This window comes from Cetorhinus maximus, chromosome 24 (assembly GCF_964194155.1).
Source record: "Cetorhinus maximus chromosome 24, sCetMax3.hap1.1, whole genome shotgun sequence".
Lineage (NCBI taxonomy): Eukaryota > Metazoa > Chordata > Chondrichthyes > Lamniformes > Cetorhinidae > Cetorhinus > Cetorhinus maximus.
The window spans coordinates 44298434-44325609 of record NC_135902.1 but is presented as its reverse complement, the minus strand read 5'-3'; the positions used below and the strand labels follow the sequence as shown (position 1 = coordinate 44325609).

The 27176-nt window shown below is 40.4% G+C and overlaps 1 protein-coding gene across 4 annotated transcripts in view; it reads right to left on the bottom strand.

The window, feature by feature from the left end:
* The window catches only part of cyth1b (cytohesin 1b), a 225176-nt gene that overhangs the window by 85626 nt on the left and 112374 nt on the right, over positions 1-27176 (bottom strand). Inside the window, exon 1 of one of the 4 annotated variants that reach the window (XM_078571147.1) lies at positions 555-1092. The exons of the other annotated variants lie outside the window; for them this stretch is intronic. The gene's annotated coding sequence lies outside the window, so the exon portion shown is untranslated. Of the gene's footprint in view, positions 1-554; positions 1093-27176 lie in introns of those variants that run through there. 4 annotated transcript variants of the gene reach the window in all.

The following is a 27176-nucleotide window of genomic DNA, read 5'->3' as shown; positions in this document are numbered from 1 at the left end:
TTTGGCCCTGTTCTAAATAACCCCCGCTACTGTATAACAAAATTTCTATGTATACTGCTGATGCAAAATCACCTAACAATTGCTGAAAATAATTTTCAATTTCAGTTCAAATAGTGTACAAACAGGACAATGACAGACACTATGGAATTACCCTACCTACAGCATGTAAAACAAAAGGCAAGGCTCCTGTATACTGTAATCAAATAAAAAAATGCTCAAATTGTACTCAGATTTATAAGTAACTACAGATACCAGAAATATAAAATTGTGTCAAAGGTTCTCATTCCTAACCTTTGATGCAGTTCTCCTCGAGTTATCTCTCCCTTTAAGACGGCTACAAACAAAATACTGTATAAGCATCTGAAGACAATGACAGTAAATGCTGAATATGTATTCAATAAATCTTGATGTGAAGCATGTACATCATTGAAATCACAAATATAAAGCACAAAATGGCAATTTCTGATTTCTGTATTTCCAAATTAAACAAAGAATCCAAATAAATGAATCAGTAAATCTAGAGGTGATGCATACATTTAACACAGATGCTGTACCTGGTTATATTTATGTAGGGCTCTGACAGTGCTCCTCTCCACTAGCTGACAGTCTTCAGTATGCACAGCAACATCATTACAAACGATTGGATTTTTGAGACAGCAGAGTCCAGACAAATCCCCAAGATTAAAATAGATTTCCAACAAAATATAATACTAATATCTTGTTCTACATGTTCAACAAAATGCAGGGCATTTTACCAAATGTTATTTTGTTAAATAGGGTCGTCACCTCTATTACAAATGCCTTTGTAATCCTAATGTTGTCCTTCTTCAGTCCACAGGCATACCCTAGGACAGTGTTGTGAAGGCCAGTAGCTGCTGTCAGTAAACTATTAATCCTTCAGTCGGAATTATCAGGTGGAAATGATGCACCCAGCAACGTGAAGACAAAGGTTTCCAGCTAAGTCCCGTTTAGAAGGCTGCAAAAGGTGCTGATGCCGCACTCTCAGTGTGTTTCCCCAGTGATGCAGCTGTGACACTAGTGAATGTGTAGAGCTTGCTTTCGCTGCTGGATGCATGAGATTAGCTCCACCCTTGCCTACGCTAAACACAGCTCTGCTGAAAATCAGCTCTCAAACCCTGTTCGGATTCTCCAAGGACACATTACACCACATGTATTGCACTGCATTTATAGTACATACAGTTAACTCTGTAGACTCTAATCCTTTCTACAGTGTGCACTATCAAATCTAAAAACACACATCAGTTTTTCATAATCAATTACTCTTTAATTTGGGTGGTACTGAGATTGAAAAAATAATCAACCGCCATAATACATAAATTCCAAATTATTTTATAATATTTGTTATTTTACAGAAAAGTGTATAACACTATTTACAGCAATTAGTGAAAAATAGATTGCCCTTTCCAGGAAATATATTGCACAAGATATATATGTAAAAACCAATTGCATTATGTTCCCACAGGACATTGTGTAAGTAGCATTCATGATGAAGCAGCATTCACCCAGTTCCTCACCAGGACTGAAGCTGTTAATTACTAACACTGACATATTAATATTCTCATACAACATATGAGATAGGAATTCATTTGGGTCATCATGTCTTCTAGTGTCCTTCATACCATCAATGATATTTTTATTTGAAGGCTTCAGCTTCTTTCTAAAAACTGGAATTCAAATTGAAATTCCTTCTGGCGATTTCATTCTACATGTTGTTAACTACAGTTGTGCTTGAAATTCTCAGAATGCTACAATCTCACTGTGGACAACCTCCCAGTATGCATCACTAAGATTTGTTCAGTGCAAATAACTTCCCTTAGGCGATAAACACTATTTTAAAATTCCTGTATATACTTCAGAGAGGCAGTCAGAGTGCAACAATGATATCTTGGACTCACTATGAGCAACACCACACATGACTTGCTAATTAGGGTGGCAGCATGCTCAGAATTTGCAATGCAGAACTCCTCCACTATCACTGCCATCTTGATTAGGACCTTGAGATAGGTAGCCAAGGCCCCTGCCAGAAACAGGCAGGAGTCTAATTATACAATTTTAAATGGGGTCCTTTGGCATCAATAGGACCTCAATGAAATTTGATGTAGAGCTGCCTAAACAGCTCCTTAAAGGGACCAGCGGGGACCTCTCCACAAATGGGGTGCATAGGTGTATTTTAGCAATTCAAAAGTGACCCAGTGTCTGATTCTCCTTAGCCCTACCCTCACCTAACCTGAGACAATTTAGCTCTGTGGAGGAGCCAACAGATTTCATGGCTTCACTATTTACAAATACCCCTATTTACCTGGATTTGTCTGTTTAGAGCAATGACCATACAGTGACGGGTTAAAATTACAAGGAAATGGTGCCACAGAAGGTTCACTGGCATAATTTAAAATGTTGAGTACTGATTAGACTACTGGTAGAACTGACTTGTGCAGAAAGCAACACTGATAGATCAAGGGAATGAAATTAAAATGTGCAGTTGAAGCTGAAGCAACGAATATATCTGTGCTGATGTTAAGCAAACTCTCTCATTGTTAGGGCCAGAAACGCCTTCAACCAAATAGCCTCCTTCATCCTGAAATATGAGTCTAATTCAGTTCAGCTTACTTTCTGATGCCAGTTGCGTTCATTGTCAGAATGAAAACATTTTAAAGATAATAATGGCCCTTACTATTCAAAGGGGTCTTATTAGTTACACTTGCACCAAGAAACACTCATGAATATGACTACCAATTAATTCTAATCACGTTCTTTAGTTACATTAGCAGCAATACGAACAGACACTAGGCAGTTCTCTTTGTGAATTAAATTGGAAGAACCATAAGATAAACCTGCCTAGAAGGCCCTAAGAGCTCAAAGCTGCTCGAGGTCTTAGCAATAAACACATAGATCACAATATTGTTCCTGCTTCTAGTGATCTGGGCATGTGGAAGGTTCCAATAGACTAAACATACAAAAGTTAAATTGTCAGCCTGAACGCTGTTAGAATTGATCACAGCAGGTAAAGCTAACAACATAGGACATAAGCAAATGAATTATTGCTATATTCCACTTGTACCACATAACACAGAGGGTCAAGGCCTGATCTTCCCTTGTGCATACATATATGGAAATTAAATATCCTTATGGAATAGATAAAGATCTAAGTCAATTAGACATAATGATCCACACATTTGATCATGTCTGAAAATGGCCAAACAATTAGTGGTACACAAGCTGCATGCCCCTTTTCAAGTTTGCGCAAGGTTGTGAAATTTGTGCTAGCAGCTCATTATAATGAGCCAAATATTCAACCAGTGCTATCTATCTGCCAATTGGTTAGGCACCTATTTGGGCATGAAATCAATCATTACTGACATGAATCACTTAAAGGCACACAGCACCTCTTAAAGGGGTGATCCACTGTGGCTGCAGACAATAAGGAAAGTTGGAAGCATGGTTGCAAGAGTTGCAGAGAGAAACCTCAGATACAGTGGAGGAGGCCTTAGTCCAAGCAGGGACAGGAGGAGGAAGACCCAGTTTTTCCATGGGACAGAAAGTCCTCCAGACCAAACAACACCTCCAACCCAAGTGGAAAAGGTCACTGAGCAGGTCAATGAAGGGATCACAGCTCCAAGGATATGACTTCACTGCCAGAAAGGATCAAATAACCTTAACAGTTGTCAAAGTAAAAATATTAGCATCCATCTCAATTACTATCCTCACACCTGCAGCCTCACTTAAACTAATCTCTTCCCCCATGGCTTTTTACTCTCCCAAAACACTGCAGCACACTTCATTCCACCTCTTTCTCCTCCTATTCATGCACTCGGAACCTTCTAGTCTCACCACCATAGCAATCTTCACTTTTCCACACAATGGCCCAAATTTTTGCTCCTTTATAAGTGGTAGCCTGCAGTTCTGATTTTCATTCTGGGCAGGGGGCGGTGCAGGCTAGATTAGAAGTTAGGCCTGCCGTCCCCAGGGCAAGTACACTGGCAAGCTGGATGGAAGGCCTCCCTCTGAGCTCCAGCACTTTGTTGAATTTAATTAAAACATGAAACAGCCCTCCAGCCCTCCCCCCAAACACTCCCCATGCCCCATCCATGTCAATCTATGCCCCCACATACCCCCCCTAAGTCCCCTCGTACTCCTTATGTCAACACCTAACCCTCCACCCAACCACATAGCCCCTCATACCATTATGCCAACCCATGCCTATCTTCCCAGGCCTATGGCCCTTATACCACCAATATCACCAAGGCCCTTTATAGCCCCTAAGCCAACTTATTGCCAACTCATCCCCGACCCACCACCCTTAGCCCTTAACAACTCACCTAGTACCCACAAACTTTAGGAGCCATGCTGACATAAAATAAAATTTGTCCATTGATGGCATCACTATTTTAAATAAAATAAATTCTCATTGATTTTTTTTAAAAATCAGTATATAGAAACTCCTTCAACTAATCTCTAATGAAAATGAACATTCCTTTTCTATAACTACTCAGGGCTATCAATCAAACTGCTCACTTAACAGGCACTCCATTGTGATAATGTTCATTTGCAAAATCAGTCACTGCAGCACAAATCCTAAAATGATAACCCTCAGTCTTCTCTCAACAGACAGAATGAAATATCAAGCACTGATTTTTTTTTTTAAAATACCAGACTTTTTTTTAAATTTAAAGCCCAGCAGAGCTAAATCCATTGACAGCTCCAATAAGTTCTGACAATTCTTTGACACCTTGACAGTACTTTAACAGTTCCAATGAGTTTATGTACAATCAGGTTTGCTTTTAACAACCCCAAAGAGTGCCTTACCTCTCCCAAAAGTGTCTTGGGACCATAACTGAAGAGGCACCTTACCTCTTGAAAGGGGTACCCTGGCTATTTGAACGAATCTAACAAGTTCAGACCAGCTCTTACGTGGTCTAATCTGCATAAACTGGGTTTCACACTTCTAGGCTACCAAAATCCCACTTCAGTGGAGGCAGCTGATGATTTAAATGGCAACTGCCTCTGTAAAACATGCACGTGTAACTCAGCCCGACTCCAGTCCCACCCTGTGCGGAAATAGGAAATGCTGTGTTCGGGGGCAGGACTTAGGATTTTTAGCCACGAGAGAGCCTCTCTGTCATGGCAAAAATCTGTGCCACTATTCTACCACGACATTCTAAAAACTGCTCCAAAGCCTGTCACGAACACCCTCCCTGCTTTCCTGCTGAAGGTTGCGCACAACATGAGACAGGAGACAGTGACCAGATGAGGCCAAGCATGCCTACACCCTGGCCCCACTAGAAGATGAAGTGCTGACCAGAAGTGTTGGGATAGTCATGGCGAGTTGCAACACTGGAGGAGATGGAGGAGGTTTCTCCACACCTTGTTCTCTTTTCCCCTTCTCACTTCTATCTCACCCTACACAATTGGCCCAGTAATCTGCAGCTTTCAACAATCATATCTATTCCACACTAAATGCTAACCCATATCCTTCAATATCAGTTGCTCAAACTGTTGGGGTCCCTCTGAATCGATTCAATCGGACCCTAGCAAGCACCAACAGAGACTAAAGCCACATATGCTTTAGAAGCTAGGCTAGAGGAAGCATCATCGTGTGGTGAATTACCGGGCATGCATTCAGGAGCTAGGATGGGGAATACTTGTGTCGGTGCTTCACACAGAGTATGGAGACTATTCTGTCCAAAATGGAGTGTGAGATCAGTCCCATGAACACAACAGGAGTGCATATTATGATGGAGCCTCTCCTGACACTCTAAGTGGCATTGCTCGCAGGGGCACTCCTCTCCTTTACTCTGCTCTCATACAGAACCTGGGCAGTATTGATCTGCAGTCCCAAGAGAATGGTATTAGCTCCATGGGAAACACGCAAGGACAGCAACATGTTTGCTCCCCAGCTGTCCACTTGTTAACAAAGCCAGACTGGCCCATCCCATGCAGAAGTGTTGCAGGCTGCAGTCAGGTTATCAGGGCTCAGAGCTGCTTGAGATCATTCAACACGGCCACCTGAGGTTTTCTCAATGGAAGCATAGCAGCCTTTCACCTCCCAACGTGTAGCTACTGGATATATACCTCCAGGAACAGGATAAATGAACACAGAAGGTCGACACTAAAAGCTTGCAGCAAGTTAATTCGGAATCATTTCTATTATCGTACACATATAGAAAAGAAATGGAGTAATTTTGAGTTCTGGATTTGGCGTTGGTGTTAATATTAATATTTGTAGTTAACCAAGAGCAAGGTCCAAAAAGCTGAACTGAATGAAGGCAAGCAGATGGTGGTAATAAGGGCCATGGTGTAAAAGATTGTTAGTGCATGGGGTAGTAGGGGTGGTTCAAATGAAATCCTCTTGGATGAGCTGCTCTCTAAGAGCTCAGTCAGCCAAGGGCCTAACAGTCTGAACTATTTCTGCTTTTCCTCTTTATGCTGCTGTTCATTTTCCTGTGACTACTCCTCCACTTCTTGTTGCCCAGGTGGTGGTGAGGGCTTGTCTTAACTATGGTGATTATGCAGCACGCAACATATGACCTCAAATCTAGATGCACGGTGTATTGCAGAGCTGTTTCTGCATGTCCTACATGAAGCAATTATTGCTCAAACACACTGACACTCGACTCAGTGACATTTCTGGTGGTGGCATGATTCTCATTGTAGGCTAACCCTGTCACCAAATAAACATTCTGTAACCTGACTGGCTGGTTTGAATAAAGGTGACACAGGTCTGGCATTGGATGAATGCCACACGACTGCTACCAGGAAACTTTCATCCAAAAGACAGCACTCCCTCATTACTTGTGTGGAGATTGAACCAGCAACCTTCCAACTCAAGGGCAAGAGTGCTACCACTGAACCAAGACTGACATCTGATGTACTATGTGAATATTACCTATGAGCTATAAAGTAAAACTCAGAATCATACTAATAGACAATGTATACGGGTTGCATTAAATGACCTCAAAGCATCATACGTACAAATATACTCCAAATATAGCAGCGAACTAACAAGTAAAACAATCCTAGCTGGACAAGCAATAGGAAGCTTATCAGTGCTCTGTACCAGCAAGTCCTGCAATATTATAAAAACAAAAAACTACTGCGGATGCTGGAAATCCAAAACAGAAACAAAATTACCTGGAAAAACTCAGCAGGTCTGGCAGCATCGGTGGAGAAGAAAAGAGTTGACGTTTCGAGTCCAATGACCCTTCAACAGGACTGAGTGTAGTTAGGAGAGGGGTGAAATATAAGCTGGGCATGCTTAGCACTACACTACTTACCTTTGGGGATTTTCAAAGCAACATCTGCTGTCAAACTGCGTTCCATCTCTTGGATTTAATATAAATGGGGGTGGGTGGGAGCAAAGGGTCAATGTTTACAACCTCTCTGATAAATAGAAACTGCACCCTGATAGATTTCTAGTCATAGTGAGAGGTTTCTGCATGTGCCAAAAACATAATATACACACACTGTAACCTGTATTTGAATATTTAGGGTTAATAATTTATAAATATTTGTATATGTAACTGTAGGAGAAAGGAACTGAAGTAATTTTAATTCTGTAGATTTAAATAGCAAAACAATTTCCATTTCCTTTCTGAACACAGCAATGTTGTGAAAAAGATCAGATTGTTTCTACCCTTAAAGAAATTATATTTAGAGCTCACTGGCTCATGCAGCCTGCTTACAGAATGTCTCACATATATTTATGGTGCTTTCTCATAAACAGTTTTGTTGAAATCAACAGTAATCATGAAAATAATGTTTCTACAAAAAGCAGTTTCAAGTAATTTTGCTTTTCAGCTACTACATTATATTTACACATATGTATTTTTGCAGACAAAAAGGGAAGTTCAACCTCTAGGGGACACCCAAGAGTCATCTGAAACTGGGAATGTAACTTGGGTACCCTGGTCAATAGTCCAGTGTTGCACCTAGCACTGTACAATAACACCTGTTGTGTTAAACAGAATTTAACAGGACCATTTTCTTTACCCAAGTGCTGCTCAATTTAGACACCTCAACATAACAGTTCACAGTTTACTGCAGAAGTTGCAACAAAACATAAATATAGTGGACCTAAAAGAATATGAACCCAATAATATAGACAATATTTTTTAAACACAAATATTGATCCTATATTTTGATTTCTACACATTATTGTACAATGAAGAATGGGCTTGAAACTCTGGTGTCTATTCTGTGGGATTGTGCATTACATGTAAAAAAATTAGTTAAAATAGATTGTTGCATATAAATATTTTGGTATTTTTAATTGGAAAATCTATGTTGCTTGCATGGATGTGCCCGCTATAAGCATTTACTTGTAATACACAAAAATGAGTTCTAGAAGAATGTAAGGAAGGATGAATGAGAAAAGGTCTCTCTGTCTGTGAAGCCCACTCCTTTACAGATCATGTAACATCTACCTTAAGGTACTAATCTACCTTAAGGTACTTTAGTCCGCTCATTATTTTTTCTGATGTGAAGATCTGCATAGTATATCTGCTCCCCCCCAAGAATATCAAACAAAACCCTGGCATTTCTATTCATCCTTAAATCTCAAATGCTCAACACTGGTTAGCTGCTGTTCATTATGCCATTACGCTTTGTGCCGAGCTTCTTCATCTCAATTCATATTTATTAATATAGTCTTTAATCCCAGTTGCCATTTTCTATGCATTCAAGTCCTTTTGATGGAGTTATGATGTTAATATATTGCCTAAGAGATATAATTCACATTGTCCAAGTTGTATCTAATGATATGTTAATAAAAGCACAAAACTTTTCTGAAACTTTTCATCTTTAGCTGCTGGTACAAATCATAACTTGCACGTTTTCAGCCAGATAAGTTTGCCCGCTGTTTTTAAGAAAGTGATTAAACATACATTTCACAACTTAAAGCTTTCAAATTTATAACAGCAAAGGCATATAGTCTCACCTTCCATTCACTAAACAACAGCACAACTTGTATTATAGCACCTTTAATTTAATAAAACATCCCAAGGTGCTTTACAAGAACATTATAAAACATAAATTTGATATCAAACCACATTAGCGCAGATGACTAAAATATTGGTCAAAGAGGAAGGGTCTCAAAGGAAGAAAGATTGGTAGAAGCAGAGGTTTAAGGAGCGAATTCAGAGCTTAGGGACTTAGCGGCTGAAAACGCAGCCAGCAATAGTGGAGCAATTAAAATCAGAGATGCTCAAGAAGCCAGAATTGGAGAAGCGCAGATATCTTGCAGGGTGTGGGGCTGGAGGAGATTACTGAAATAGGGAGGGGCAAGGGCATAGAAAGAATTGAGGCTATGCATAAAAATTTAAAAATTGAACCAGAAGCCAAAGTAGGTCAGCAAGCACATCTATCTTAATGCAAGTTAGGGCACAGGCAGGAGAGTGCTGGATGACCTCAGGTTTAGAGGGGACAGATTGTGATGTCACCCAGGAGTGCATTGAACTAGTCAAGTTTAGAGGTAGCAAAGGCGTGGATGAAGAATTCAGCAACAGATGAGGTGAGGCAGGGGCAGAGTCAGGTGATGTTGCGGAAATAGAAATAGGCAATCTTGGTGATGGCATGGATATGAGGTCAGAAGGTCATCTTAAGGTTGTGAACAATCTGATTTAATCTCAGTCGGTTGACGGAGAGAGGGATGGAGTTGGTGCTTAGGGATTGGAGTTTGTGGCAGGGACTGAAAGCAATGACTTCAGCCTTCCCAAATATTTAGGTGGAGGAAATTTCTGCTTATCCAGGACTGGATTTCAGTCAAGCGATCTGACAATCTGACAATCTACCAATCTGAAAACTATTACGACATCATATTTAACATGATTAGTGTTAATTTGACTTGCTGACTACCATAGGGCATTTACTTGGATGCTTTGTTACCCCTTAAGGTTACGCGAAAGATTCTGTTCTCAGAGCTCCTTTCTCATGTCCCCTTTTTTCAGCTCCTCCTGTTCTGACAAAGTTCAGCTGTTTTCAAGATTAGATAAACATTACATGCAAGAAAGAAGACACTCTCTCCAAAAAAAAAATAAGCCAGCACCTAACAGTGACTATTAAATGGGAAAATAGGAAATTGGGCAGAATGCCTTGTACACTTTTGACAGTTCTATGACCTTAAAGCCACTCCATATGGGTGAAGGGCACATTTAGTGCATCCAATTCCAAGCCATTTAAATTAAGTCATGGCACTTCTTACGAACATATGTACTTACGATCATACAAACATACAAAATAGGAACAGAAGTAGGCCATTCAGCCACTGGAGCCGGCTCCACCATTCAATAAGATCATGGCTGATCTGTTTGTATTTATAATTCCATATTCCAATGTACCCCCAATAACCTTCAATTCCCTGGCCTAACAAGAATCTATCTACCTCTGCCTTAAAAATATTCAATGACCCCACCTCCACCATCTTCGGAGGCAGAGAGTTCCAAAATCGCACAACCCTTTTCTCCTCATCTCTGTCCTATAAGGGTAATCCTTAATTTTAAAAACAGTGCCCCCTAATTCTGGATTCATCCACAAGAGGAACCATCCTTTCTACGTCCACCTTGTCAATACCATTAAGGATCTTATATACTTCAACCAACTCCCCCTCACTCTTCTTAACTCCAGTGGAAACAAGCCCAACTTGTCTAATCTTTCCTCATTCGACAACACGCTCATTCCAAGAATCAATCTAGTAAACCTCCTTTGAACCGCCTCCAATGCATTTACACACTTGTATCATCTTGCATCATCTACAAATTTAGTTACCATGCCTTTGCTCCCCTCATCTAAGTCATTATGTAAATTGTAAAAAGTTGAGGCCCAGCACAGGCCCCTCCGGGACTCCTCTCTTCATATCCTGCCAATCAGGCAAAGACCCATTTATGCATATGTGTTTTCTGCCAGTCAGCCAATCTTCTATCCATGCTAATATGTTACCCCCTATACCATGGGCTTTTATTTTCCTCAATAACCTTTGATGTAGCACCTTCTTCACTCAGAACACTTCAGGTAGCCTGCTGGAAAATTGTTTAGATATAGCTTCTTAGATCCAAGACAATCTTTCTGGTCTCCACTACCACTTACATTCCTGCACTCTTAGTTTAGTGGCTAGAGACGTACATTTTAAGGAAACAAAATGGTTTTATATTATTCAAAATGTGGCTCATAAAGCAACTCTAATCTCAAGTATGCAATGAACAATGAATGGGAATTGTTGAATACATGGAACAAATTGTTCCAAAACAGAATTTGATCCCTTCCGTGTCTGAGGTGAGTACTGTTCTATTTGTAATGAAATAACTGAGGGAAGCCCTCTGGTGTGAGTATTAAATATCACCTAAATAGAAAACTCTTCAACCTCAGTCACCTCCGTGCCTAAACTAAACTGACCATCATAGACATATATGATCTACAGTTTGTGGGTGACTGCAGTGTTGTTGCCCTCTCTACACCAGATTTTCAAGCCACTCTCGATCTCTTCAATTCTGCATACAAGAGACTCAGCCTGTTCTTGAATGTTGCCAAAACAAGACTCATATCAACCCACACCTGGTCAGTCAAATTGCCACCTCCCATATATGTTGAAGGAGAGACTCTGGAATATGTTGAGCACTTCCCATACCTTGGAAGCTACCTCTCCCACATGGCCACCATTGATGAGGAGATCCAACATGGGATCAGCTATGCCAGCTCAGCCTTCTGCAAACTACAGCAGCGAATGTTTGACATCAAAGACATCTGCAAGTCAGCAAAGTCCACGAGTGCAGATCAGTTATCATCAGCACATTCCCATACTGCAGTGAGGCCTGGACTGTGTATCAACAATACATAAGAGCAGAAATTTTATCAGCAATGCCTTCACCGCATCCTTTGGATTTAATGGAAAGACAGTCAAGCAAACACTGGTGTCCTTCAAGCCAGCTCCACAAGCATCCAGGGAAAACTCCTGCAAAATCAACTACGTTGAACTGGTTAATGTGTCCGGGTGGTGGAAAAGCATCTCCCCACCAGGTCCTGTTTTCTCAACTCTCAAATACCCAGTGTCCCGGAGAAGACAAATAAAATGCTACAAAGGCACTCTGAAGCTCTCCTTGAAGCGTGGCAGCATTGATAGTAATGACTGGGAGGAGCTTGCTAGCAATCGTTCAAAATGGTGACAACTTGTCCATCAAGCTGTATCACGCTTTGAATCCAAATGCCTTAATGACGAGGCAGAGCGGCAGCAAAGAAAAGGAAGCAAATCCTGCGCTCTGTACCCCACTGCCTCGTGGGACAGCCTCATGTGCCCAAAATCTGTGGGTCAAGAATTGGGCTGTTCAGTCACATGAAGACCCATGGCAGAAGCTCACAATCCCGAACAGATGTCATCCTCGAATTGAGGGACAGCTGACAACGAGGATTTCATAAGATGCCCTTTTGGTTTTCTACAGTAGGTGGAGTCACATCATTTACAACTGCTTGCCAATACTGACTCTGTATATCACTGTAAAAAGAGATGTCTAAAAAGCAGCACAGTGTCCCTGTATTGGGTCCAACATGATAGTCTATAAAATACTTCTGAGATTCTGAGATTGAGAAAGGATAAAGCACTGCAACAATTCATATAAATCATTGACTATTTAATCCACCGAATTATTTCCTCCTCAACTTTCTTTGTCCACTACTTGTTGCTCTTACAATCAGTATTATTTCCCATTACTCATAAAGCTAGATGAAAATTTTAGCAGAGATAGTGTAATTAGCACCCAGTAAGCATATCAAAGTTAGTTGTTGAAATATTTGAGAAAAAAAACAAACGGTAGCATTACCCTATTAATGATTTCTAAGAATCATACTACTGCATGAAAATCTTAGTCCCAGATTCCACACCCCACTCCACCCGAGTCGAGTAGCGGGAGGCAAGAAATCTTCTGGTTCGCCCTGTCCACCTCAGAAGATCACCCGAATGATGGGATCTTCACTGGGGTGTTGTCAGTGGTGGTCGGGGGGGGTGGGGAATGCAGTCTTTAAGTGCCCTGTTATAACATCTTTAACAATAGCTTCTAACATTTACCCTATGATAGATGTTAAACTAACTGGCCTATATCTTAGTGCTTTCTGTCCCCTTTCCTTTTTGAATTAAGGAGTTACATTAGCTATTTTCCAATCTAATGGAACCTTCCCTGAATCTAGTAAATTTTGGAAGTTAAAACCAACGCATCAACTATCTCGCTAGCCACTTCTTTAAAGACCTTAGGACAAAATCCATCAGGACCCAGGGACTTGTCAACCTGCAGTTCCAACGATTTGCTTAATGCCACTTCCCTGGTGATTGTAATTTTCTTGAGTTCCTCCCTCCCTTCCATTTCTTGATTTACAGCCATTTCTGGGATGTTACTGTATCCTCTGTAATGAAGACCGAAGCAAAATATCTGTTCAATTCAGCTGCCATCTCCTTACTTTCCATTATTAACTGCTCAGACTCACTTTGTACAGGACCAACGCTCACTTTGTTAACTCTTTTTTTTAAATATCTAAAGAAACTCTTTATATTCCCAGCTAGCTTTCTCTCGTACTCTAATTTTTCCCTCCTTATTAATCTTTTTGTCATTTTTGCTGTTCTTTATATTCTGTTACAATCTTCTGACCTGCTACCCATCTTTGCACAATTATACGCTTTTTCTTTAAGTTTGATACTATCTTTAACTTTTTTAGTTTTAACTTTAACCATTGGGTTCTCTAATCCTCATCCCTGTGGTCTCCTGATACCTGAATAAAAACAAGACCAATAATGAAAACTAATGATAGTCTCACCAGGGGACCCAAACAGTGATCGTAGCTTTCTAAGTTGGAATGTATCAAAAGCTTCAACAACAAAGAAGTTCCAAACAGCAGAAAACTCAAGAATGCCTGATTGTAAGCCTACGGCATGAACAAGCAACAACATGGGCTTTGTAACTTAAACTGTAAGCATAATTAACATTCCTTAACTTGAAAAACATCCATACATGCCACCCTTAAGGGGGAATCCAAACATTAAACACAAAATCAATGATATATTTTTTGGGGGTGGGAGGGCCTGAGGGCATCAGGGATTTTGATGTTTTATATCAGAAACAATTTTGCACTTGTTCAAGCTGGTACTTTCCTTCCACCCATCCACATTTAGTTGGGCACCGTTCTCCTCCCCCATAGTAGCTGCTCTTTTTCTGTACAATTCAATTGAAGTTAATTCAAGTGGAACACTTTCCAACAACCCACACTCCCTATTCATGCCAAGATACTTCCCAAGTAAATGCTGTCACTTTCCTTTCTTCTTCCTCAAAAAGCATCACTCCCAGCTTTTTCCCTTATACTTCCCACAAAGCATCAATTCAAACTTCTGACCTGCTCTCTCTCCTTCACTGTAATGCTTTTCATTCTTGCCTTTATTCCACTCATGCCTCCTACCTTCATCTCTCCGCTTCTCTCTTTCCTTTATCCTCAGCTATTCTCCCTACCCTTTTCGTTGACATCCATTCACCTGCTTCCTCTCCCTTCAGTATCGCTCCTACCCAAATGGTTCCACTCGTGGAAGAGGTTCTGCAACCACATGTTACAGGCAGGAACTCTTATGCTAAAAGAGAAAGGATCCTATTTATAGTGTGCAGGGATCATTAGAATCGGCACCTGCGTAGGAACAGTGCCTAGCAGAGGGGGCCTAGACAGTGGTGGGGGTAAAGAGGCTTGGCTGATAATGAAGGAAGAGAGGCTCAATCAAGTTTTGTCAGAATACACAACTTGGCTCTCAAATCATTAACTCTCAGAGTGAAACACTAAAAGTTGCTATGTATGGCTGACACCTCATGTAAAAATATATTTTTAGCTCCAAAGAGCTGGCACCAGCAAAATTGGATAAATAACTTCCTTCTGTATCGTATCATCCTATGATTTAGTAAGTATATAAAAAATAATCTTGCATTGAAACCAGTAGAAAACAAAGCAATACTAGACCAGGTGCTCTCCAGATTGAGCACACAGACACTAGCTCAATCATTGAACATGTTCATGACAGAAATCGACAGACTTGTGGTTTAAAGGATATGAGGATAGCGTGGGAAAGTGGCGTTAAGGTAGGTGATCAGCCATGATCTGATTAAATGGTGGAGCAGGCTTGATGGCACGAATAGCCTACTCCTGCTCCTATGTTCCTATGCCTCTGGATTACCAGTAACCACTATCAACACTACACTGCCACTCCTGACTAACAGAATACTTAGGAGTGTTCCTAACCCTCTTATGTTCACAAGACCTCATACCATTCCAGGTCAAGACCTTTCAAACTTCCATCATAGTTTCATAAAGAAACTAGGCTATGAATTAAATTCTTTCTATCTGACAGAGAAAACGCTTGTGTGGGTGCAATTCTTGTTGCCCCTCTATAAGCACAGATGAGTATTCAGAGCCCCCAGCCACTCTATCTTACAAGTCAGAGACCCCCCAACCCAAATACTGCGAATGGTCACTTGCATGACCAGGGTGAGAACATCATGTCTGCAAGGGTGCTTCAGGCGCTTTTGAGATCAAGAACTGATTCAATGTATTGGCTGAGTGGTGAAAAATATTTGCTGAAAGTGTAACCTGGAGCAGCTGAGTGAATTCAATGCACTGTTGTGCAAACTAAGGAACATGTTTTAAACCGGTAAGTAATGTAATTTGAAATAAGTTATTTGAATAAACATTTAATTATGGTTTCTATAAACAGATTAGCTTAAAGTAATGGGTCAGCCTAGTTCAAGATTAGTACGTCATTCAAGGTTTTACACTTGCACAAAAGAATTTTATCAAGTCATGGCAATTCTGACTTGAATCAGAAGCCCATTCCAAGGTGATTACTTAACAGAGTAGTCTGGTGACGTGGAAGTGAGATGCTCCTACCAGTGTCTATAAATTTGAGCCCAGACATTAAAGGTATAGATCAAAGTTATAATAGATTGTTATTTTTCAATTGCTAGTTGCTTTAGGTGAGATTTAAGAACTCGACTCAACCTGTCGCATTGCTTTCCTTGACTAAGGGTAAGGAAGTGTTCAACTTCATTCTAATTTTCTACCCACATAGATTATACACATAGAACATACATTATCTACATAGAATGGAAGTGCACAGGCATTGGAGATTCTGACACCCTTTTTATTACATTTCTAAGAAGCGCATTATGGTGCTTTTCTAAGTTAAAGATGCTACATAAATCCAACATACTTATTTTGGTGACACATTTGTCCCTGCTTATATACAGCATACAAAACTGCATAATATGAAAATGTGAGAGTATTTGGGAGTAAATATACTGCTGCTTGTGCAGTTGATGGTACAGAAAAAAAACTGTCGTTTTGATAAAAATACTTTGGGTAATTACATTTGCATTTCTATAATACTGCTGTGTTAGAGTTCAGAGCAGCTTCAAATGCAATGTCATACAAGCAAACAATAACTTAAAAAAGGTAAATATTAAGCCTTCATTAACTGTGGATTAAAGATAAACTTAAAATGTATATGCTGGAATCTTAGTACTTAGTACAAAAGGTATGGTCAGAAAGATAACAAATGAACATTCCTACACTAAAAACTTCTACTATTAAAGCTGTTTTTGTATCTTAAGCCATATCTTTACCAAATGCATGACTGCAACGATAAGGTTAACTGCAAATACTGGACTGATTATTGACGGATATGTTTCCTGGTGTAAATGGGGTGGGGTTCTTTAACAGCTCGAATAGTTTCCTTGATAAGTCACTTCTGTCCAAATACAAGATGACTGAGAAACATAACGATTTTGTCTGGTGACTAATGATTAACAGGCACTTAATGCCAGACTGCTAATTCCTAATTCATTTCACAATCAAACTCCAACTTTCATGTTTATTTACCAAATGTCTTAAGCTTTGACCAGGACAATATATTAATTGCTGAGTTTGAAATGTACAGACGATTTTCTATTTGCAAAATACAAGAGGAACTTCTAATAGATTTATCATAAGAGATCAGTACATTGTTTGAAGTACCATTTTAAAATTTGACAGCTTTTTAAAAAAAAAAATTGCGTTTTCTCTTAACATTAATATAGTTGTGTGTGCGCGTGCGTGTGTACAATTATGTAACTATATAGGTAGGTTAACAAAAAAAAATTATTTTATAAGTTTTAAATCCATCCTGTAAATATGTCAATCTTAGTCTTGATATTATTGCATTCAGTGTGAAAATATGTCAAAATCCATAACCACTTCCTGAAGTCTCACGTGTTTTCCTGCTCAGCATCTCACTTTTAGAGAAATTGTCGTCAATGCTTAAATCATCGGCAGGTTACAGCCGAAGAATATTTTCAAAGACTTCATTCTGCGTTAAGAAATCATCTGTGGTCTAGTTTCTCTTAACAAGAAAACTTATGAGTTTATGAACACATTTTCTCACACGAAAGTACATATGGCAACATTTTTACATCTGCCCTCCACAATCACCAGATCTTTCTCAGCTGTAAACAATGTAGCATGTAAAGTTTCCAAGGAACTATAGCCATATTCTGCGGCTGAAATTTAGTACTACAAACAGTTTGACCTGGATTTACTTAACTTGCTTTCATTCCATCCATCCATTCATTTTCACACCGCTTTTCCTGGTGTGGGTTGCAGTGGCAATAAGCTGAGCAGGGCCAACCAGATTTCCCTTTCCTCAGCCACAGATTCTTACTCCTCTTGAGGGATTCCCAGGCGAGCCGAGGGATGTAATCCCTCCAGCGTGTCCTGGGTCGGCCTCAAGGTCTCCGCTCAGTGGGCCGTGCCTGGTACAGCTCCAGTGGGAGCCTATCAGGGGGCATCCTTTTCAGATGCCCGAACCACCTCAACTTGCCCAAGGATACAGGAATACCAAAATAACTAAATACCGAGACAGGGATACCAGGACCCACCCCTGGAGCCAGGCCTTGGGGTAGTGTTTGCCTGGTGGCCGGGTCACCCACGTAACCCAGCTGGGCTCAGCCCGAAATGGCTTCATGGAGCCGCCTCGTGAGCCCACCACCCACAATGCAAAGGGTGGGGGTCGGATGTGATGCCAGTAAGGCAGTGAGCGAGAGCAGGGCAGATAACGACTTGCGTTTGTGATTCTTTTAATTGCTTCACTTTTATTTGGGTGGTTGCTATTTTGCTATCTAACCTAAAGTCTAAAAGTATGATAAATAATTTCATGTAATAAACAACTTCCAAACTAGAAAATACAGGCTCCGCCCTGGAGACTGGCCAATGTCACACCCATTGTTAAAAATGACAAGGTAATTACAAGCCAGTTAGCTTAACGTCAGTGATAATGAAGAAAGACTTGCAACTTTATATCCCCTTTCATGACTTCAGGATATCCCACGCCCTTTACAGCCAATTAAGTGTCTTTTGGTAGTCACTGTTCTAATATAGGAAAAAGTTAAGAATGAAATCACCATACATCTGGATGAAGTGAAAGTAGTTGGAAGTTGCCAGTACAGGTTTCGAATAGATAATTGTGCTTGACGTACCACAGGGATGGCGTACCAGAAGGATACGTGCTGGGTCCCCTATTATTCATCATTTATATAAACGACATAGATGACTATGTGGGGGGTATGATTAGTAAGTTTGCGGATGACACAAAGATTGGCCGGGTGGTCAACAGTGAGACTGAGTGTCTTGGGCTACAAGAAGATATAGATGGGGTGGTCAAATGGGCAGATAAGTGGCAGATGGAATTTAACCCTGAAAAGTGTGAGGTGATACACTTTGGAAGGAATAATTTGACAAGGAACTATTCAATGAACGGCATGACACTAGGAAGTTCTGAGGAACAAAGGGATCTTGGCTTGTGTGTCCGTAGATCTCTGAAGGCGGAGGGGCATGTTAATGGGGTGGTGAAAAAGGCATATGAGACACTTGCCTTTATCAATCGAGGCATAGATTACAGAAGTAGAGAGGTCAGGTTGGAGTTGTATAGAACCTTGGTGAGACCACAGCTGGAGTACTGTGTGTAGTCCTGGTCGCCACATTATAGGAAGGATGTGATTGCACTGGAGAGGGTACAGAAGAGATTCACCAGGATGTTGCCTGGGATGAAACATTTAAGTTATGAAGAGAGGTTGGATAGACTTGGGTTGTTTTCGTTGGAACAGAGAAGGTTGAGGGGCGACCTGATCGAGGCGTACAAGATTATGAGGGGCATGGACAGGGTGGATAGGGAGCAGCTGTCCCCCTTAGTTGAAGGGTCAGTCACGAGGGGACATAAGTTCAAGGTGAGGGGCAGGAGGTTTAGGGGGGTTGTGAGGAAAAACGTTTTATCCAGAGGGTGGTGACAGTCTGGAATGCGCTGCCTGGGAGGGTGGTGGAGGCGGGTTGCCTCACATCGTTTAAAAAGTGCCTGGATGAGTAATTGGCACGTCATAACATTCAAGGCTATGGGCCAAGTGCTGGTAAATGGGATTAGGTAGGTAGGTCAGGTGTTTCTCACGTGTTGGTGCAGACTCGACGGGCCGAAGGGCCTCTTCTGCACTGTGTGATTCTGTGATTCTGTGACAGACCTCATAGAATTATTGGACAAGTAACAGGCACGGTAGTTGGGAGAATTGCAGTGGATGAAGTACATGGACTTTAAGAAAACCTTTGACAAGGTACTACACAAGAGAATAACTACAGAATATTAAGGGGTATGGAATTGAGAGGATAGCAAACTGGATTAAAGTTGAATAGAATGGACAAAGCAGATAATTGGAGTTAAAGTCAGTTTCTTCAGAGTGGACAACTATGTCAACATAGCAGGTTATATTTGAAAGACAGATGAAAGAAAAGATGTTGAATTGCAATAAGAACAGGGTGGGTAAATGTAATTCAGACTATTTGCCATGTGGAAGGTAAACACTGACATGGATTGGTTGGGCCAAATAGTTTGTTTGTGTTTGTGTATTGTAACATCTCTATATTACTAGCAGACCAAAACACACTATTAGCAATATCAGCTTCCTGAACCAGGTGTAGCCTGATCAGCTTCTCTCCACAGATGCTGCAATAACCTGAGTATTTCCAGCATTTTCTGTTTTAATCAAGGATGGATCTTGGTTTTAATCATTCAATTAATTAAGTCCTTTCTGCAGTCCGTCCAAGGTTTTAATAATTCATCAATGCATCCAGATAGTTTAAAACATATTCTGGTTCAATTTAATTGAATTTTTTTTATGGGATCAATAACTATTTTAATTTTTTAAGGGGTTCACTCATAGAGGTGTTGGTGCTGCCTTTGAAAACAAAGGCAATGCAAATGTGAATTTGTATCTTATGCTGACAGCTTACCTCCCCCCCTCCAGATTTCATTATTAGACAACAAAAATTATGATGTGTCATAATCTATTCACTTCTTTTACATATTAAAAGATCAATGTAACATCAATGGGATTTAAAGTTTTACATCGGTTCTCTTTCATAAAAGGAAAAATTTGGAAGGATGAGTGAAAAGAAGGCCACTGGTCAGAAGAGTGCCCTTCTAAATTTACTTCTCAAAGTCCCATTTTCTTATGGGATCAGTATAATTAATGGGCCATTTACATGCTTCAGTATTCCCCATGCAAGTAACTTCTTGTTCAAACTGAGTTCCTGATACCAAACTACAATTTTTTGCAGTGAGTAGGAAGTGGACTCCAAACCAACTTCATACATTAAGATGTCCACTCCAAAAACTGTGTTGATCTTCCATCCATTTATGGAGTTGTTTGGAGCAAATCAACTCACCACCATGATTAAAATCTATTTCCTGTATCCTGCAATGCTACGACGTGCACTTGATAAAACAGGATGAAGTTGTAATATTCGGAAAAGGCTTTCAGGAAGGGTGAAACTAACTTTCTGAAACTGCCTACTGCTATCACATTCTTTTAATATCACGGAGAAATGTATTTCTTGGAAATTATGAGACTATTATCGCAAGAGTGTCCCATGAGCAGGAGAATGAGGTAACAGACAGGACATTCTTTTTATGGGTGTCACTGCCACTACACATCCACTCTTTAATCAAAGTAGTTTTCAGTTGCACAGCATTGCAAGATGAGCTCCAATCAGTGGTCTGTACTGAGTCAGCCAATCTCGGTTGGGAAAGTGGTGAGACACCACAATTAGTGGAGTTCAAAGTGGACACGAGCTGGGGTCCTGCTTGTGTGTAGACCATAGAACCATAGAAAAGTTACAGCACAGAAGGAGGCCATTCGGCCCATCTTGTCCATGCCAGCCCGAGGACACCCAGGTGTCCTTTCTAATCCCACCTTCATGCACCAGGCCCATAGCCCTGCAACTTACAGCACTTTAGGTGCAGATCCAGATACTTTTTAAAAGAGTTTAAAATTTCTGCCTCTACCACCAACTTGGGCAGCGAATTCCAGACACCCACTACCCTCTGCGTAAAAAAGTTCTTCCTCATGCCCCCCTTACACCTTCTGCCACTTATCTGGAATCTATGTCCCCTGGTTCTAGAATTCTCCACCAAGGGAAACAATTTTATCCTGTCCACTCTATTTATTCCCCTCATAATTTGGTATACCTCAATCAAGTCACCTCTCAGCCTTCTTTGTTCTAAGGAAAATAACCCCAACCTATCCAATCTCTCCTCGTAGCTACACTTTTCTAACCCTGGCAACAATCTTGTAAACCTCCTCTACACTCTCTCCAGAGCTATTACGTCCTTCCTGCAATGTGGTGACCAGAACTGCACACAATACTCCAGTTGTGGCCTCACCAGTGTTTTATACAATTCCAACATTATATCCTTACTTTTATATTCTATACCTCTGCCAATGAAGGAGAGCATTCCATATGCCTTCTTTACAACCTTGTCTACTTGAACTGCTGCCTTCAGGGACACGTGTACTTGTATGCCAAGATCTCTCACTTCATCTATCCCTCTTAGTATATTCCCATTTATTGTGTAATCCCTGTAACTGTTTGACCTCCCTAAATGTATGACCTCACACTTCTCTAAGTTAAAATCTATCTGCCACTTTACCGCCCACTCCACCAACCCATCGATATCATTTTGGAGATTATGGCTATCCTCTACACTATCCACTACTCGGCTAATCTTTGTGTCATCTGCAAATTTCCCAATCGTGCCCCCCACATTCACATCCAAATCGTTAATATATAAGACAAACAGCAAGGGTCCCAACACCGAGCCCTGTGGAACACCACTTGAGACAACTTTCCATTCGCGTGGGCATCCATCAACCATTACCCTTTGTTTCCTGTTACAAAGCCAACCTTTTATCCAGTTTGCCACATTACCCTGAATCCCATGGGCTTTTACTTTCCTGACCAATCTGCCATGTGGGACCTTGTCAAATGCCTGGCTAAAATCCATGTACACAACATCCACTGCATGACCTTCATCAACCCTTCTTGTCACTTCCTCAAAGAATTCAATTAAATTTGTGAGACAAGACCTTCCTTTAACAAATCCATGCTGACCATCCCTGACTAGTCCATGCCTTTCCACATGACAGTTAATCCTATCTCTCAGGATTGATTCTACTAATTTGCTCACCACCGATGTAAGACTAACTGGCCTATAATTGTTTGGCATTTGCTTTGATCCCTTTTTAAACAATAGAACTACATTTGCATTTCTCCAGTCCTCCGGTACCTCCCCTGTATCCAGTGAAGATTGGAAAATCATCCTCAGAGCATCTGCTATCTCCTCCCTTACTTCCTTCAGCAGCCTCGGAAACAATCCATCTGGCCCTGGTGACTTATCAACTTTCAAGGAATTCAACCCTTCAAGTACTTCCTCTCTCTTTATGACTATCCCATCCAAAATCTCGCAGTGTTCCTCCTGGACTACTATATTTACATCCTCCCTTTCCTTTGTAAACGCGGAGACAAAATATTCATTCAAAACCCTTCCCACAGCCTCTGCATCTACACACAAATGTCCATCTTCAGACATCTGGTAAGTGCAGATCATGTTTATTTGCAATGTCCTCTGCTTGCCTCACTTGGTAAAATGACTTGCTGACAGCGAAGACTGGCCATTTGGAGGAGAGATACTGGAGGTCACTCAAAACCCATCTGCTATCATCTTTGGAACTCAAGTCCAGCATGTCTCACTGTGCTCAAGAAATGAGAAGAAATTAAAAGTGATGAAAACACATTTTCCAGTGTGACCTAGCAGTTGAATATCAATTGTGTCAAATAGATGCCTCTACTCGATCTGTGATGTTTACTCTCCCAGCCAATATTGTTGTCAGATTGAATGGTGCAGTGAGAATAAACTATTGAGCAACGTAAATCATGTAGCTCATGAGCCTGCTGTTGCACAATTAACTCAATATTATTATGGTTATCACCTATAAGAGAAATTTGAATACATTGGTTAAGTTTCACATAATTAGAACAACAGAAGAAGAGTAGGCAATAGTCTGGAAGTACAGAGTGCCTACAGCAGGAGGGACATATCAGAAGATGATGATTAAGTGCACAGGTATTGTCAAGTAGCACTAGTAGAAAAAGAAATCTTTGCAGAATAAACAACCAATTTAAAATCCAGATTCCTGGTAAAATTTACATTGACTAGGTCTTTTTTTTATCCTGGACAGGATCCAATGTTCCAACCCATCCTTTGGATTCTGTACTAGTTGCTTTAAAATGTAACTATCTACAGTTAAAACAGTGGTAAAATGAAGGGATTGACCGCAGGGTTTATTCCACACAATTCTAGTCTTCTTATCAAGGCCTGCCTTACTGTGGAAAACTAATCAAACACTAAGGAGTGACTAGGTGCTGTTGTCAATGACAATGGATCACAGCCCGAATTACTTACAGGCATATTGAATATTTTTGAGGAAGACGTGTGTTTTAAAAAAGGACATAGAAGCAAAAGATGGCTGAGACTGTAAAGTAGCCACTTTCTGGAAAATTCCTATGCGGATTATATTTGACCGACCACTCTTGACATTGATAGTTGTGCCTTCAGCTGCCTAGGTTCTAAAGCTCTGGAATTCTTTCCCTAAACTGCTTTGCCTCTCTCTTCTCCTTAAAATCCTGCTCTCTTTGAGCAAGCTTTTCACCTATGCTAATATCTTTTGATGGCCAAGGAAAGTGTGTTCATAATGCAGCCAAACAGGTGAAGTATCAACTTGTAAATCTTTCCAACATATGCCAATTGCAGGCGTAACAGATTCCTGGTCAGCCATGTGATGGAAAGAAATCAGAACCTCCTACCATCACTATCCATAACTCCAGGCTACAACATGTAAAAGTGTACATTGCCACAGCAATTTGGACTCCTTGGGGGGCTGGATTGGCTCAGTTGGCCAGTGTGGATCAGATTGATGCCAACTACAAAGGGTTTCACCTCTGTTCTGGCAGGGATGAACCTGCCTTCTTGCCCTATCTATGGTGGAGGTTGCAACGCTGTGGGTCGGACCTGCCTTCGGGCAGAGAACTCAAGAAGAAGAATGTCTTATGAGGAGAAATACTCCAAGTGCTTCAACATTGCAAAAGTCTTTGCAGTAGATAGCAAAACTTTTACCATAAGGTATGCATTACAGGAGCTGCTCAAGTTATGTCCTCAGGTGGCCAGCACAGTGTTACAGAGCACTGCAAAAGTAACCATACAATTACTTACTGTAATTACAATCTTTTGTGTAAAGTAAATCAGGGCATGAATTTGGTTTAAAAATAAATTCCTGCTCTACTTCAGAGCTGAGAATTAAAAGCTCTGTTTATTGTACCTTGTAACATGGAAAGAAAAACCTTCATGAAACTGCGCGCCCTTAATCTTGATAAAGATTATTTCAGAACTTATACGTTTCATATATTTCCCACACCTCCATTTTTATATAATTGATTTGGTTTATAAGGGGGAAAGGTTGACTGACTTTTGAGGAGGGGGGCTTTCTTATTCAATTTTTTCTTTACACTAGTCACACTAGTGCTGTTATTTAGAGATTTCTGTAACATTTCCTCAGGTTCAAATCGCTATTTGTACAGTCATCTGGAGCAGTGCTGACTAATTTGCTCTAACTACCAAACAGATTAAAATTCACAGTGGAAAACAGACTAAAGTTCCCACTGCCTCTAAGTCCTTGGTCTCAGCTGCTAATTTATGGATAAGCCTTTCTCCACAAGGAGGCAGGAAAATTTGACGAAGAAATTTGATTCAGTCCAAAGCTCACCTGATATTGGTCCTCAAGCTTCATTAAAACTACATTGGTGAGCTGCTGGGCGTCCCCAGACAGCTTGTCACTAGAGAGACTTCCAATATCAGACCACTGCACCTGATACATTGAAAGACATGGAATTCCCACTTGCAGCATAGAGTCTGCTTCCGGAGTGAAAAAACAGCATAAGATAGTCGAGACAGCAGTGAAGACAACCATTTGGGAACAGAGCAGCAGTGAATTTCTGGCCAGATCCCTTTGCACAAGAAAAAAAATCAAATGTTGCAACCTAATTGTACTAATGTTCTGTCCTGGGGGATAAAATTGGCAAATACTGTGCACACCTGGTCACATCCCCAAAGGTAATCCATTTGATTGAGAATATAATGGAGCATACTGAATGTAATAGTTAAAGCAGCTGCATACAGTACATTGCCAGGAAAACGACAATGTTTCAGCCACTTCCCAAACTGAAGGTTTTCACCTCGTCTTTCAGCTGCAACATTTTAAAGACCACAGGAGCCTAACTGAGCAAGTAGCCTCTAAGCAAGTATGATAATGGTTTAATTTCAAAGAGCATTCAATCAAACGCAGCAAAATATACTAAGATTAGGAAACAATTCAATATATAGTGACTATAATTGCATAACTCATGAGCTACATGAAAACAGATACGGGCATCATCACAACTACAGCACAGCATACCAGTTCTTCGGTTGATTTGTCAATTAGTATTAACTCTCGCTAACTGCATTTGAATTAATATCTGCCACCATTGGAGAAATATAACTTATGAGTTCTACAGCAGTCCAGCTGAACAGCGCCACTTTGCACTCAGGATACTAAGGGGCAATTTAATCAAAACATCAAAGTATCCATCAAGCTTACAGCAGATCACAACAAGATATATATGCTGACTGTCCTCAATCTCCTGTTGACAAGAATATTCCACACAATAATGGCATTATGTTCTCCAAAACAGCTGATGAAAGACTAACTGAGACTACATGATAAATACCACATTCAAACTCTCACAACACACTAAAGACATTTTGAAACTGATTATTGCAGTTAGATGTGCTTTATTTCCACACAACGTTAAAAATTATATGTGCTCCATTAAAAAATTTTCTCTCTGTCACTGTGTAGGAACAACTACTACTTGATTCATAAAGCATTTACGAGCAGCAAAACAACAACTTGCATTCTCTAGTATCTTTAACATAGCAAAATGTCCCAAGGCACTCCACAGGACTGTAAACAGATGAAAATTGACACTGGCCCAAATCATCCAAATGTGCTTACAAGGTGGGATGTGGGGGTAAAAGGCTGGGAAAGGAGACTGGGTGGGGAACAGGACAGGTGACTGAAACTGTGATCAAAAAGGAGACTCGTGAAGGTTCTGAGCAATGTAGCAAAGCACCAGTGTTCGAGAAGAGAATTTTAGAAATCAAGGCCATGATGTTTTGACAATGCCTTTCAAATTAAATCAAGCTCGTGGGTGGGATCTCTTATACATTAGAGGTAATGGAACACCACCTATAATACCTTCAGAAAAAATACCAATGATTTGCCCGAAATCATGGAAAAGATGGAACTGCTGAGGTTCAAGCTTAATTACTTTGATATCAAACCAGGAAAACAGAATTCATATTAAATTCCTTTTTTTTTTACTTGTGGTGAAATGCCTCATCCACATCACATGAAAGAAAACAGTCCTAACATAATGACAAGATGTGCCATTTTTAATTGCAAGACTCAAAGGCAGTAGCATATTATATTACAAATCTGTTTAAAATTATTTAAAGCTATCATATGATTATTTTGGTTCCAAAAGTTGTTTTTAAAGCAAAATGTTAAAGCAGAAATAAACATTTCCAGCGCATGTGTCCTTCTGAATTAAACATGCTGAAAAAATTACTATTAGGGCAGGGAAACCTACTTTAAAGTAAGCATTTTAATTTGCTTAATTTTTCAGTATAGTATGCTACATAT